The following is a 14,929-nucleotide window of genomic DNA, read 5'->3' as shown; positions in this document are numbered from 1 at the left end:
CATAAACTAAAGTCAAAACAAATTACAAAATACAACTAACCCTCTAGCACACGATTGTCAAAACATTAGAAACTTATAGTATTCGTTCTTATTTTCTCTACCAGAACATGCATCCTCGTAGATCAGCACGCAGAAACACAACTCCAACACCACCTCCACCACCTCCTCCACTTATGGATGCTGCTATGTTCCAAACTGCTGTAACCGCCGCTGTAACCGCATCGATGGCTCAAATGAGCAACAAGGGATCGGGAAAAGGAACAAACAGCTTTACAAATGGCCAAGGTCATGGCCGTTCAGGGGTATGCACTTACAAAGACTTCACCAACGGAAAACCTATTCCCTTTTATGGGACTGGGGCAGTATTGGCTCTATCCCAATGGATAGAGAAAACGGAAGCGGTATTCGAAATTCGCGCATGCCTTGAAGAAAGCAAAGTAAAATTTGTTGCTTTTACATTCTCTGAACGCGCCCTGACATGGTGGAATGGCCACGTCAAGACACTAACCCTAGTGGTGGCGAACTCCATGGGTTGGGAAGACCTGAAACAAATGCTCCTTCGAGAGTACTGCCCAAGAGGCGAGATTCAGAAGCTAGAACAGGAACTGTGGGGCCTTACGATGGTAGGCTCGGACATCGCAGGCTACACCAACAGATTCAGTGACTTGATAACACTTTGCCCATGGATGTTGATCCTGGAAAGCCAAAAGGTGGAGAGGTACATCTGGGGACTATCACCCCAAATTCGATGAAGTGTGTTAGCTTCCAAACCCATGACCTTCGACAGCGCCAAGGAACTGGCGCAATCTCTCGTTAATCATGGTGTCTGTCAAGGAGTCACGACTATCGTGGCTGAACCAACCAAAGGGAACAACTACAATGATAACAATGCCAACAACAACAATAAGAAGAAATTCTGGAACAAGAGAAAAGGGCAAACTTCGCAAGAACCTTCAAAGAAACAAATGGTTGCGGTTCATGCTGCTACTGCTCCCACTACAACTCCTGCTACCCCTGCGCCAACAAAAAAATATGCGGGGAACCTGCCCAAGTGCAACAAATGCAACTACCATCACCACGGAAATTGCCGCGAGATGCACTGTAAGAACTGCGAAAGGATAGGGCACACTGCCCATTTCTGTAAGGCACCAGCACGACCAGTCACTCAAGTTCGTGGTACTACGATAAGCCAGACATGTTATGGGTGTGGAGAACCTGGGCACTTCAAGAGGGACTACCCCAAGGCAAGGAATGTTGGCGGTGTTGGGAGAGTGCTGGCGATAGGTCAAAATGAAGCAATAGCTGACCCAACAGTGGTTACGGGTACGTTTCTCCTCGACAACATTTATGCATGCATACTCTTTGACTGCGGTGCGGAGAGAAGTTTTGTGAGTCATAAATTCAAACACACACTTAATCAAAGACCCCAACCACTCAATAAAATATTCACTGTAGAAATGGCTAACGGTAAAACGGAAAGCACAAGCAATATGTACGTAGGGTGCACATTAAACTTAAACGAACAATTATTTCAAATCGACCTTATGCCCATTTCAATAAGAAGTTTTGATGTAATCATCGGTATGGACTGGTTAAGTCTTCACCATGCCGATATTCTTTGTCACAAAAAGGCCGTTCGTCTCAATCTGCCCAACGGCGAAACTCTTGTCATATATGGGGAGAAACCTAGTTCAAACTTACAAATCATCTCCTGTGTTAAAGCACAACAATATCTTCGCAAGGAATACCATGCCTTTCTAGCCCATGTAGTAGACCAGAAACAAGAACCAAAGAACATTAAAGACATTCCGGAAGTCTGCAACTTCCCAGACGTTTTCCCAGAAGATCTCCCAGGAATTCCACCAGAACGCCAAGTCGAGTTCAGAACCGACTTAATCCCTGGAGCTACTCCAGTAGCAAAGTCGCCTTACCTACTAACCCTAGCCGAGATGCAAGAACTGTCCAGTCAATTAAACGAACTACTGAGCAAGGGCTTTATCAGACCCAGTTTCTCACCATGGGGAGCACGAGTCCTATTCGTGCAGAAGGACGGATCTTTTCGCATGTGCATTGATTACCGGGAGCTGAACAAACTCACGATCAAGAACTGATATCCCCTACCACGTATAGACGATCTGTTCGACCAACTACAGGGAGCAAGCTACTTCTCAAAGATCAATCTAAGATATGGCTATCACCAACTGCGAGTCCTAGAAGGAGACATCCCCAAAACGGCCTTCCGAACACGCTATGGTCACTACGAGTTTGTAGTAATTCCCTTCGGGTTGATAAATGCTCCAGCGGTATTCATGGACTTGATGATGTCGTCCCTTCCTAGATAAATTCATGATCGTGTTTATAGATGATATACTCATCTATTCAAGAAGCCAGGAAGAACACAGCCAACACCTCCGCCAAGTTTTGGAAACATTGAGGGCAGAGAAGCTATACGCAAAATTTTCAAAGTGCGAATTCTGGATTCGGGAAGTGGATTTCCTAGGACATGTAGTAAGCAAGGAAGGGATACACGTCAATCCTTCTAAGATCAAGGCAATAGAGAGTTGGACGACTCCATGAACCCCTACAGAAACTCGGCAATTTTTGGGACTCGCCGTGTATTACCAAAGGTTGATACAGAACTTTTCAAAGATTGCCAAGCCACTTACCACCTTAACTCAGAAGAATGTGACCTTCGACTAGAGAGAAAAACAAGACATTGCGTTTCAGACACTAAAGCGAGCCTTATGTAGTGCGCCCATCCTAACCTTGCCAGAAGGAACAGAGGACTTCGTGGTCTATTGCGATGCATCAAACCAAGGACTTGGGTGTGTCCTGATGCAACGAGGGAAGGTCATCGCCTACGCCTCAAGGAAACTAAAGACGCACGAGGTGAACTACAGGACGCACGATCTTGAACTAGGAGCAATCGTCTTCGCTCTAAAGATATGGAGGCACTATCTCTACGGCATGAAATGTATGATCTTCACCGATCATAAAAGCCTCCAGCATATCCTCAACCAGAAAGAACTCAACATGAGACAAAGACGGTGGGTAGAACTACTAAATGATTATGAATTCGAAATTCGATATCATCCCGGAAAGGCTAACGTGGTGGCCGATGCACTCAGCCGAAAGGAAAACTCAGGCTGCAGAGTGAAGTCTTTAACCATGACAATCCATTCACACCTGTCCACGCAAATCAAGGAAGCCCAAATAGAAGCCTTAACATCTGAAATGTGGCAGGGGAAGCCTTAAGGGGAATGGATAAGAAGCTTGAAGTCAAGAATGACGGAGTTCATTACTTCATGGATCGGATCTGGACGCCGAAGTTTGGCGGATTCAGAGAAGTCGTCATGAACGAAGCCCATAAGACACGATACTCCATACATCCCGGCTCCGATAAGATGTATCTTGACCTCAAGAAATTGTACTGGTGGCCGAACATGAAAGCCGAAATTGCTACCTACGTGAGTAAATGTCTGACGTGCGCCAAGGTCAAGGTACAATACCAAAAGCCCTCAGGATTGTTGCAACAACCCGAAATACCCGAATGGAAGTGGGAACGTATAACCATGGATTTCATAACCAAACTACCCAGAACAGCAAGCGGACTCGACACCATCTGGGTGATCGTCGACAGGTTAACTAAATCAGCGCACTTCCTACCCATCAAAGAGACGGATAAATTGGAGAAACTAACTAGGACATACCTCAAAGAGATTGTACGACTTTATGGTGTGCCCATATCCATTATCTCGGACCGAGATAGTAGATTCACCTCAAGGTTCTGGCAGTCGCTACAAAAAGCTCTAGGAACAAGACTAGACATGAGTACCGCATATCACCCACAAACTGACGGCCAATATGAGAGAACCATACAAACCCTAGAGGAAATGTTGAGGTCTTGCGTAATCGATTTTGGCAAAGCATGGGATGCCCATCTACCCTTGGTCGAGTCCTCGTACAACAATAGCTACCGCACTAATATCAGGGCAGCCCCGTTCGAAGCCCTCTACGGCCGAAAATGCAGGTCACCTCTGTGTTGGGCCGAAGTGGGGGACACTCAACTAGCAAAAGGACAAGCAACAGACAACACACTCACTGGACCAGAAATCATAAGGGAAACTACGTAGAAAATTGTTCAGATCCGGGAACGTCTGAAAGCGTCAAGGGACAGACAAAAGAGTTACGCGGATAAAAGACGGAAACCCTTGGAATTCCAGGTTGGAGATCGAGTCCTACTAAAAGTCTCGCCCTAGAAGGGGTTAATACGTTTCGGAAAGCATGGGAAACTGAACCCAAGATACATCAGACCATTCGAGATCCTTGACAGGATCGGTCCAGTGGCTTACAAACTTCGATTACCTCAGGAGCTCCACAACGTACACCCTACCATTCACGTATCAAACCTAAAGAAGTGCTTGTCCGATGAGACCCTTGTCATCCCTCTAGACGAAATTGCAATAAATGAGAATCTCCAATTCGTAGAAGAACCAGTAGAGATCATGGATCGGGAAATAAAAGGACTAAACAAAGCCACATACCTATTGTAAAGGTCCGCTGGAACGCCAAGCGAGGACCTGAATACACCTGGGAACGCGAGGATCAGATGAAACAAAAGTACCCGCATCTTTTTCCTAATCTGTAAACTCTATCTTAGATTAAATTTCGGGACGAAATTCCCCTAACGGGGGGATGATGTGACAATCCTATATTTTCCAAAAGCGATGTAACACTCAAAAGTCAAATACAACGAAAACTATTTGGAATCAACGAAATTAACCTCAAAAATAAAGTGTTCAAATATCTAAATTGGGATGCATCAAATATTAGATATCGTGCCAAGGTTTCCTAAAACATAAAGAACATTTGAAACCGAGTTATATTGAAGAAATTATAACCACTCAAATATTTACGGCACACCGTTAAAACATTATTTAACGTAAAAAGTGAAATTACAATAAAATGCATTTTAGCCTTAAGTATCTAAACAAAAGTTGTAGAGTTCGTTAAACTGTAAACGTACATAAAAAGATCGCCCAAATTGGACCTCGTATGAAAAAGTTACGAATTTTCTAAGTTTCGTAACAGTAGTAGAGGGCTAAAAACTCGAATTGAAGATCGGACGTTATTTAGCTATGCAACCTAAACGAAAGTTGAAGGTCTCCACAATAGGAGTAAAATGATAAAGACACAAACGAAAACCGACGTCGAATAAAGAAGCTATGAATTTTTAACGTACTTTAGCAGTCCCGGCCTATTAAAAACATATCATTAAAATTAAAGTCAAAACTAGCCGACGGAGTCTAAATGAAAGTTGTAGCGCATAATCTCACCTACGCGTGGATATAAAGAACATGAAAAACGTAGCCCGTACGTGAAAGTTACAGAATTTAGAAGACGGAAGCCAGGATTACGCCCAGCGTAATGTAGGAGTACGCCCAGCGTACTCAGGTCCAGGGTCGAGTCCCATCGGCTGCAGCTCTACGCCTAGCTAGACTCGAGTCGTAAGCCATGACGCAAAGTTACGCCCAGCGTAACCGAAGTACGCCCAGCGTAACGCGTACGCCCAACGTACTCCGGTGGTACACCCATCGTACTCGACTTTCTAACACTATAAATAGAAGGCATGAGCTACGGGTTTTAGCACACCTTCTCAAACTCCCACATACTCTCTCATACTTTCAAGCACCAGAAGCTGTCCCGACGCCCTCAGTTTCCGCACCCGAGCCCCCGATGAAGATTCTACGCTACCGAGATCCCCGAAGAGCTCGAAGACGCAGCTTTCCGCGGTTGAAGTTCTGCTCGAGTCTAGCCCCACTCTCTTCAAACCAAACAAGTGAGTTCATACCCCTACCTTTCAAGTCTTTTCATGTTTTAGGGGGGAAATACAAGTAGAATACAAGTAAAAGTATCGTTTTATAAACATAAATGTAACATATATCTTATTGACTATCGATACCAACATCTTTACGTATAAAGGGCTAGTATATCATCAAGTTATTTTCACCAAATGGAACATACTTTCTGAAAAACTATAATGGGTATAGTTAGCAAGTTATTCATACATTTTTACGTATACATCTTGAAAAATGAAATACTTTCAAATGAAGTAAAGTCTTTCTTATCGTAAATCTATTTATACTAAGCGATATGAGATATTCAAACTTCAACGTACTCTTATGTATGCATTTCAAGTCCTGTATTATATACCATAATCTCTTGGAGGGAGAGCGTGATACTTGTGTATAGATCTATACGGGATTGACAACCCCGCACCTAAACTATTAACTACAGTTAGACCGGCAGGTCTGAGGTGACAAATGTCATAACACTACAATTCCTGAAGAATGTTGTTACAGGCAATCTGTGTCAATAGTATGGTTATAAGACTCACATGAAAGTATAAAAACAAGTTTGATTTACGAGATTCATATATGCATTCAGTATTTACATTATTTTGGAACACAAAGTTTGTCTTTATCATTCAAGTACGAAAAATACTAACGCACTCCAAATTTTGGGAACTTTTCAAACTATATATAGAAAATATTGGATTTTCTGAAAACCACATTCATCGATTTTTCTACCAAAAGGACATACTTTTCAATAGAAAACACTTATGAACTCAAGTCCTGTATTATATACCATAATCTCTTAGAGGGAGAGCATGATACTTGTGTATAGATCTATACGGGATTGACAACCCCGCACATAAACTATTAACTACAGTTAGACCGGCAGGTCTGAGGTGACAAATGTGATAACACTACAACTCCTGAAGAATGTTGTTACAGGCAGTCTGTGTCAATAGTATGGTTATAAGACTCACATGAAAGTATAAAAACAAGTTTGATTTACGAGATTCATATATGCATTCAGTATTTACATTATTTTGGAACACAAAGTTTGTCTTTATCATTCAAGTACGAAAAATACTAACGCACTCCAAATTTTGGGAACTTTTCAAACTATATATAGAAAATATTGGATTTTCTGAAAACCACGTTCATCGATTTTTCTACCAAAAGGACATACTTTTCAATAGAAAACACTTATGAACTCAAGTCCTGTATTATATACCATAATCTCTTAGAGGGAGAGCGTGATACTTGTGTATAGATCTATACGGGATTGACAACCCCGCACATAAACTATTAACTACAGTTAGACCGGCAGGTCTGAGGTGACAAATGTCATAACACTACAACTCCTGAAGAATGTTGTTACAGGCAGTCTGTGTCAATAGTATGGTTATAAGACTCACATGAAAGTATAAAAACAAGTTTGATTTACGAGATTCATATATGCATTTAGTATTTACATTATTTTGGAACACAAAGTTTGTCTTTATCATTCAAGTACGAAAAATACTAACGCACTCCAAATTTTAGGAACTTTTCAAACTATATATAGAAAATATTGGATTTTCTGAAAACCACGTTCATCGATTTTTCTACCAAAAGGACATACTTTTCAATAGAAAACACTTATGAACTCAAGTCCTGTATTATATACCATAATCTCTTAGAGGGAGAGCGTGATACTTGTGTATAGATCTATACGGGATTGACAACCCCGCACATAAACTATTAACTACAGTTAGACCGGCAGGTCTGAGGTGACAAATATCATAACACTACAACTCCTGAAGAATGTTGTTACAGGCAGTCTGTGTCAATAGTATGGTTATAAGACTCACATGAAAGTATAAAAACAAGTTTGATTTACGAGATTCATATATGCATTCAGTATTTACATTATTTTGGAACACAAAGTTTGTCTTTATCATTCAAGTATGAAAAATACTAACGCACTCCAAATTTTGGGAACTTTTCAAACTATATATAGAAAATATTGGATTTTCTGAAAACCACGTTCATCGATTTTTCTACCAAAAGGACATACTTTTCAATAGAAAACACTTATGAACTCAAGTCCTGTATTATATACCATAATCTCTTAGAGGGAGAGCGTGATACTTGTGTATAGATCTATACGGGATTGACAACCCCGCACATAAACTATTAACTACAGTTAGACCGGCAGGTCTGAGGTGACAAATGTCATAACACTACAACTCCTGAAGAATGTTGTTACAGGCAGTCTGTGTCAATAGTATGGTTATAAGACTCACATGAAAGTATAAAAACAAGTTTGATTTACGAGATTCATATATGCATTCAGTATTTACATTATTTTGGAACACAAAGTTTGTCTTTATCATTCAAGTACGAAAAATACTAACGCACTCCAAATTTTAGGAACTTTTCAAACTATATATAGAAAATATTGGATTTTCTGAAAACCACGTTCATCGATTTTTCTACCAAAAGGACATACTTTTCAATAGAAAACACTTATGAACTCACCAACTTAATTGTTGACACTTTTTCGAAACCACTTGTATTTCTCAGGGAATTAGTAATACAGGTAACCACCGGCTTTTGAAGAAGGAACGCTATGGACGTTTACTAATAAACATTTACATCATCATATTGTAATATTCTTTTGCAAATATGTATAACGCAACAATATACGTTTTTATTATATATATGATGGTTGTGTTACTTTCTTTACAATATTCAATTGTTGTGATACTACGTGAAGTCATCCACCCCCGAATGTTTCTGCCATTCTGGTTTAGGGGTGTGACAGTGGCTGCTGCCATCAGAGCTGAGATTCCAGAGATGTTTGGGTCTATCAAGACCACATTGATTGTTACTTTCAATGAGCGGTACACAGCAGTGACTGAGGTTGCGGCTATTGTAGCTACCACCGTCGTTGTTGCTGCCAGGCCTCAGGGAGGTGAGTCGTTGTTGTTTCGGGAGTTCAGCAACACGAAGCCGCCAGAGTTTGATGGGACGCAGAATCTGATTACTGCGATGAGATGGATTTCCGATATCGAGGGATGCTTCTACACGTGTCCTTGTCCAGAGCATTTGAGGGTACGGTTCGCACTGAACCAGCTTAGCTTGGGAGCAAAGTATTGGTGAAAGTTCGTGACGGCGAGCTTAACTCTTGCGGAGATTTTTGAGGTGACCTAGGAGAGGTTCACCATCATGTTTAGAGACGAGTATGTTCCCCCTGTGGAGAGGGAGCGGTTGGCTCAGGAGTTCTTTACCCTCAAGCAGGGTACTGATTTGGTTACTGTGATTATCAGGAAGTTTCATTAGAGGGCGATGTTCTGCCATGAGCAGGTGACTACTGAGCAGGCACGCATGAGCCGATATTTGAGCATTTTGATGAGGGATATTCGGGAGTTCATATCGAACTCGACTTACTGTACATTTGCTGAGCTTCAGGAAAATGCCCGGAAGAGGGAGATTGACTTGGAGACGCAGGCCAGGGAGGAGGCAGAGTCTCAGGGGATGGACAGGCGGCCGGCTGAGTCTCAGCCAGCAGCCAAGTAGGCAAAGCCCACCGATTCGAGATCGGGAGGCCAGAAGGGCTGCACTTGCGGAAAGTGCGGCAAGGGACATGATGGAGTTTGTCGATCTGGTGCTTGCTACAAATATGGAAAGGAGGGGTATATAGCCAAGGACTGCCCCAAGGGATTCATGGTTTGCTTCCATTGCAACCAGACGGGCCATCAGAAGGCCGAGTGTCCGCAGCTGCGGGGGATAGCTCATAGAGCACATCAATGATCTGCCCATGCCACCGTGCGCGCTACTGAGGTTCGGCCGGTGAAGGCCGAAGCACCGAAGGCTCGCGGGAGAGCCTTCCAGTTGACAACGGAGGAGGTCCGTGCAGCGCCCGATGTCGTGGCTGGAATGTATTCTTTCATTTATTTATGATTGAGCTTGAGGTCTTGTGCTTATATTATGATATGCGTAGGTACTTTTCTTGTGAATTCTGTACCTGCTTTTGTGTTATTTGACTCTGGTGCGAGTCGGTCATTTGTTTCCTTGGCATTTAGTCAGCACATTAGTATCCGACGAGAGGAGTTGAGTCGACCTCTGCGAGTTTCTATAGCTGACGAGCGACGGTGTATGCTACGGATGTGATTCGAGGATGTATACTTGAGATCTTTGGTGTGGAGTTCCTTATAGATCTGGTCCCAATTGCGATGGGGGACGTATGTGTCATAGTGGGCATGGATTGGTAGCACCTATCGCCAAGGCGACTTATCGCCTTGCGTCGCCAGAGATGCAGGAGTAATCCTCGAAGCTTCAGGAGCTGCTAGGGAAGGGGTTCATTAGACCGAGTAGCTCACCTTGGGGAGCACCGATCCTTTTTGTCAAGAAAAAGGATGGTTCACACCGGAGGTGCATTGATTACCGGGAGTTGAACAAGTTGACGTTTAAGAACCGTTATCCGTTACCGAGGATCGACGATCTATTTGATCAGTTGTAGGGGGCGTCTTGGTTCTCCAAGATAGACTTGAGGTCGGAATATCATCAGGGTTCGGGATGAAGATATGCAGAAGACGGCATTCAGAACTCGTTATGGGAATTACGAGTTCGTGGTGATGCCTTTTGGGCTCACCAATGCACCGGCGGCGTTCATGGATCTCATGAACCAGGTGTGCAGACCAATGCTGGATTGGTCGGTGATCGTGTTCATTTGATGATATTTTGGTGTACTCGAGATCTAGAGAGCAGCACGAGGAGCATCTGAGAGAGATTCTCGGGGTATTGAGATCGGAGAGGCTTTTTGCCAAATTCACCAAGTGTGATTTTTAGTTACGAGAGGTCCATTTCTTGGGACACCTTGTTAACCAGGATGGGATATTGGTCGATCCGGCCAAGATTGAGGCGGTTATGAGCTGGGAGGTGCCGAGATCACCCACCAAGATTAGAAGCTTGCTAGGGTTGGTTGGCTATTATCGGGGATTTATCAGGGATTTCTCCAAGATCGCCATGCCTCTTACCAGGTAGACCCGGATGGGTGTTGCTTTTTTATGGGGTCCGAAGCAGCAGACCTCATTTGAGACACTTTGCCAGAGATTGTGCGAAGCCCCGACGCTATCCCTCCCGGAAGGGATGGGGGATTTTGTAGTGTATTGTGATGCATCGATATTGGGGTTGGGTGCAGTACTTATGCAGAGGGGGTATGTGATAGCATATGCGTCGAGGCGGTTAAAGCCTCATAAGACGAGGTATCCCACCAACGATTTAGAGCTGGGGGCAGTGGTGTTCGTCCTCAAGATCTGGCGTCACTATTTGTATGGGGTTCGGTGTACCATCTACACGGACCACAAGAGTTTGAAGTATTTGACGGACCGGCCCAATCTGAATATGTGGCAGTCAAGATGGCTGGATGTGGTAAAGGATTATGATTGTGAGATCTTCTACCACCCGAGCAAGGCTAATGTCGTAGCTGACGCCCTGAGTCGTAGGGTGGAAAGTGCCCCGATTCGGGATATTTGTCTGCGGTTGATAGTGATGACTCCGGTGTTAGACACAATTCGGGAGGCCCAGGCAGAGGCTGTGAGATCGGAGAACCGGAAGAGGGAGCTAGTGATCGGGCAGGTGCCGAAGTTCATTACCAATGGTCATAGGATGATGACCCTTCAGGGCCACATTTGGGTGTCGTATGCAGGCGGAGCGCCCACCATCTTGATGGAGGAGGCACATAAATCGATACTTTCGATCCATCCCGAGGCCACTAAGATGTATTTGGATTTAAAGAAGAATTATTGGTGGCCATGTATGAAGAGGGATGTAGAATGGTTTGTGGAGAGGTGCTTAACCTGCCGCAGGGTTAAGGTTGAGCACCAGCGGCCGCATGGCCTTTCGCAGCCACTTAAGGTTCCCCAATGGAAGTGGGAACAAATTTCAATGGATTTCATCACCAAGTTGCCGAGGACCGCGAGGGGCGTTGACGCAATTTGGTTGATCGTCGACCAGCTGACGAAGAGCGCTCATTTCCTTGCTATTAGTGAGAGTCTTTTGCTAAGAGGATGGCAGAGCTGTATGTGAGGGAGGTGTTATCGCGGAATGGAGTGCCGATTTCAATTGTATCAGATCGGGATGTACATTTTACTTCCAGGTTCTGGAAGAAGTTCCACGAGAAGTTGGGTACGAGGCTGCATTTCAGTACCGCTTACCACCCGCAGACGAACAGACAGAGTGAACAGACAATTCAGACGCTCGAAGACATGCTTCGGGCATGTGTGTTGGACTTCGAAGGGAGTTGGGACAAGTATCTGTAATTGCCTGAGTTTTCTTATAACAACAGCCACCATTCGAGCATTGGTATGCCTCCCTTTGAGTTGTTGTATGGGAGGAGGTGTAGGACTCCCATCTGTTGGGGAGAGGTAGGACAGCGAGTGATGGGCAGCACTGAGATAGTGCTTCAGACGACAGAGGAAATACAATAGGTCAAGAAGAGATTGTTGACAACTCAGAGTCGCCAGAAAAGTTACGCGGATAGGGGACGATCTGAGCTCGAGTTTCAGGTTGGGGAATTTGTACTCGTGAAAGTGTCTCCTTGGAAAGTAGTGATTCGATTCAGAAATAGGGGCAAGCTGGGGCCCCGGTATATTGGGTCGTTTAGGGTGATTGCGAGGGTGGGCAGAGTAGCATATCGTTTGGGCTACCTGCGGAGTTGAGCTAGATTCATGATACCTTCCACGTGTCTCAGTTGAGGAAGTGTATTGCCGATGAGTCGGCAGTGGTACTGTTGGAGGATATCCAGGTCGACGCGAGTCTGAATTTTGTTGAGAGGCCGATAGCAATCTTGGATCGGAAGACCCAGGTTTTGAGGAACAAGAAGGTGCCCTGGTTCAGGTCCAGTGGCAGCATCGGAGGGGGTCCGAGCTGACTTGGGAGCCGTAGTTGGAGATGTGGGAGCAGCATCCCAAGTTGTTTTCGGCATGACACTTCGGGGGCGAAGTCTGGTTCTAGTGGGGTAGAATTGTAACATCCCGAAATTCAGGTAAAGCCATTTAACCCTTCTCCTTTCCCAAGTTGTCAAACTAAGTCCCTTAAGTGAAATATTAGGCTTGTGAGTACGTTGGGCGTACTGAGGAGTACGATGCGCGTACTCGCGCGCTTATTTTGGAGGCGGACTCGCCTGGGTATGCTAGGCGTACCCAGGGTTACGCTGGGCGTAGCAAGCCCAGGTGTAAACCCTAAGTTGGGGCTTGTACACTATAAAAGGAATGCTATGGCCTGGACCTCAGCCTCCATTCCAGAGAGTGAAACCCTAAAAGAGTGCCCTCGTTCGTTTCTAGCTAGAGTGTTGGTATTCTAAGCTTCTAAGTGTCATTTCAAGGTGGTGGAAGAGAAGAGGAGGCTATTTTGGAGGCTAGAAGCTTGTGGGAAATGTTAGATCTGAGCTTCTCAGTGATTGGAGCTTCTTCCTGAGGTAAAAAGCTCAAAACTTGTCTTGTTATTTGTGTTGTGTGCTTCTTGGACCAATTTCTAGGGTTTTTGGTCCCAAGATGGAGACTTTATGAGCAAATGGTCTCCATTGGCCTAGATCTGTCATATTTCAGGACTTACGCTGGTCGTAACTCTCAGTACGCGCAGCGTAAGGGGTGGAAGCCCCGATTGTGGTCTGCTGGCGTACGCCCCGCGTATAGAGAAGGTACGCGTCGCATACTTCCTTCTGTGGAGCATCGTTGAGGTTTAAGGTTTTGGTCAACCTTAGGACTTTTGGGTCAGGGAGGGGTAAAATGGTCTTTTATCCTTTTGTGGAAATTGTAGAATGGATTTGATCTAGCCTTTGAGAGTCGTTATTTATTTGAGAGTATTTTTATGTGTTTAGGTGGGGGCTAGACCAGTGTGATCGAGTGCGAGACTATCCGAGATATCGAGGTGAGTCTTCTCACTATACTGTACCTGGAAGGGTACCTATGCGTGACCGGAAGGTCTTGTATGTTATGAGATATATGTGCTATATGCTGATATTTGATATCTATGTGTTATGCTATGTATGATAAGGATCGTAAGGTGAAGAGGACATGGACCATGAGGTTACGGACCGGAAGCTCGATACGGGTAGGACCGGAAGGTCTGCCGGGATTCGGGACGGACGTCCCCTGAGAAACTTGTACCGGAAGGTTCCACAGAGTTATGGCCTAGAAAGGCATATGTGTTGTATGTGGTATTTTGGGAAATTCACTAATCATTTATGCTTACAGTGTTGTGCGATGTGTTTCAGGTACCAATGATGATCGCGGGAAGGCGTCGGCTTCATAAGTACACACACATGAGGAGTTTTATATGTTATGATCTTGGGATGTGATGTTATGAATTGTTATGTGATACAATGACATTTTTATAACAATTATGAATGAAAGTGTGATTTTAAAATGTGAAGAATTGTTTTGAAATTTACGTCGTTACATAAAGAATATAAATAAACTATCAAATAAGTCGTTCCCTGACAATGGCGCCAAAAACTTGATGCGTTCAAATAGCTACACCTAATTTTATATTTATAACCTAACTAACTTAACTATCTAAATTGCACCTAGGCAGTGTACCTAGTCAAATTATAGAATAGTTGGGTAAGTCTGGTGTCGATCACAGGGAACGGATTTTGACTAGTTAACCTATCTACTATTAAATTAACCTAATTTTCTAATAAAGTTGGGGGTTTTATCTGATTTTGCAAGATCAGAAAAACTTAACTCTTAACTCAAATTCAATTATAAACAAACACTTCTGTTAGTTCGAATCCGCTTTCCCTCAATGGTTAATAAATTAGATATGATCATTGGTGTTGGTTACCAATTAATAAAGTATTAGCAATTCAATTCCAAATTTACTAATATTCAATTAATTCATGTAGATCAATGTATGTTCACACATTAGTTAACACAAAATTAATTACTTAATGGATTGGATCTATGTATGATTGATTTGCAAAACACAATTATATTCATAATTTGTATTCTCTAGCACAGCCTAATTTAATGACTCAACTGCTTAACTAAGATTGGTTCGATCCTAGCTCTAATAATTTAATGCTCACT

The sequence above is a fragment of the Lactuca serriola genome, chromosome 9, assembly GCF_051521515.1.
Source record: "Lactuca serriola cultivar US96UC23 chromosome 9, Lser_US96UC23_V15, whole genome shotgun sequence".
Lineage (NCBI taxonomy): Eukaryota > Viridiplantae > Streptophyta > Magnoliopsida > Asterales > Asteraceae > Lactuca > Lactuca serriola.
The sequence above is the reverse complement of the archived record's forward strand: the minus strand, read 5'-3'. Positions refer to the sequence as shown.